Source organism: Rhinopithecus bieti, unplaced genomic scaffold (assembly GCF_001698545.2).
Source record: "Rhinopithecus bieti isolate Rb0 unplaced genomic scaffold, ASM169854v2 scaffold_12482, whole genome shotgun sequence".
NCBI lineage: Eukaryota > Metazoa > Chordata > Mammalia > Primates > Cercopithecidae > Rhinopithecus > Rhinopithecus bieti.
Window position 1 is genome coordinate 1 of NW_016807059.1, and position 1,640 is coordinate 1,640.

Sequence of the window (1,640 nt, forward strand, 5' to 3'; positions counted from 1 at the left end):
CGCCTCGGCTCAGTGAAGACAGAAGAGGTTTGGCTGGGCCTTGAGGGTGTGTCTTGGCTCAGAGGGACACTGTGTCCCTTTGAGAGACCAGGTGCATCCCCTTCCTTTGGACGACATCACCTGTGGCTTTATTCTCTTTACTCCAGATGGTCCAGACTTCCCCAGCATTTTCCCTTCATTCACCGATTACCGTTCAGGAGATAACCTCTACTTGTCCTGCTTCGCGAACTCTAACCCACCGGCAGAGTATTCTTGGACGATTAATGGGAAGTTTCTGCAATCAGGACAAGAGCTCTTTATCCCCAAGATTACTACAAAGCATAACGGGGTCTATGGCTGCTCTGCTCGTAACTCAGCCACTGGCAGGGAATGTTCCACATTCAAGATGATCATAGTCTCTGGTAAGTGGATCCCTGCATCATTGGCAATAGGGTTTTCGGTGGAGTCTATCTGGCTTTCAGAGAAGAGTCAGGAAAACATTTTATTCCCAGTCTGTGTCCCATGGGCAGAAGCAAATCCTAAATTATCCTCCTGAACCCTCCCAATTTGTCTACACAGACTCTCTTCTCCTTGTTTCTCTGTTTTCTCATGGTTGACCTTGTGTCCAGTCTGAGAAGGGTAGGGAGGGGACTTTGTCAGTCCTGAGCCCTATGTGGTGGAAGAGGCTTCATAGAGGTACAAGAAGGAGAGTCCTCAAGATCAAGTTGCTTCTCGCTGTCTCCAACACGCCCCTTTCCGCCACATCTTTGTTTTCTTTTACTTACTCCATGTGCTACAAAGAACATCTGAAGCTTTGAAACAAGCTCACATTTTCCACCAAATGAGAGGAGGAAGCTCCTTGGATGAGAAAGGAGCAGCTCAGATTGCTGCCTCCTCTGCTCCAGGCTTCTCCAGTGAATGGCCCTGCCTGACTCCACTGGGGTGGGTTCCACGGGGTTCAGACCAGCGTGTGTGGAGAAAGACCCCTGATGGCCTGTCCTGAATTTGGCTAAATTGAGCTGCCAGTTGAAATGAAGCCTAGGCTGCAGGGCAATAAGAGAGGGAGCCTTGGGGCAGACTCTTGAGCTGTGTCCTGGCTCTGAAGTCACCAGCTGTATGAGGCTGTGGGCACAGCACGTGGGACACAGCACAGAGGACAATGAGTGATGCACACTTGTAGAAACAGGGAGATTCACCTCTGGGGCTCTGCATGGCAGGAAAGGGGCAATGCCAGAAAGTGTGTATTTATAGAGTGTAAGACTACCAGGACACTTATATATATTATAAGACTTATCATTAACTATTTCTAAGTGTGCAATTTAGTGTTGTATAACCATCACACTATCCATTTCCAGAACTTTTTCCTTTTACCGTATTAAACCTCTGTACCCAATAAACAGTAACCCTCACTCCTTCTCCCCCTAAGCCTTAGCACCCACCATTCTACTCTTTGTCTCTATGTAACTAGCTATTCTATCTTTTATAAATGGAATTATAAAATAATTATCCTTTTTTTATTTTATATATATATAATTATATAAAATAATTATCCTTTTTAATTATAAAATACTTATCCTTTGTCTGGCTTATTTCAGTTAGCATAATGTCTTCAAGGTTCATCCATTTTGCATGATGTATTGGAATTTTATTCCTTGTTAAGG

General features: G+C 44.9%; 1 long non-coding RNA gene across 1 annotated transcript in view; it reads left to right on the top strand.

Annotated features, from left to right (window-relative positions):
• Window positions 1-146: 146 nt before the first annotated feature.
• LOC108534465 (uncharacterized) overlaps window positions 147-1,640 on the top strand; it is a 6,694-nt gene continuing 5,200 nt past the window's right edge. The window contains exon 1 of the long non-coding RNA XR_001886986.1: window positions 147-401. This is a non-coding gene — a long non-coding RNA (uncharacterized LOC108534465). The remainder of the gene's footprint in view (window positions 402-1,640) is intronic.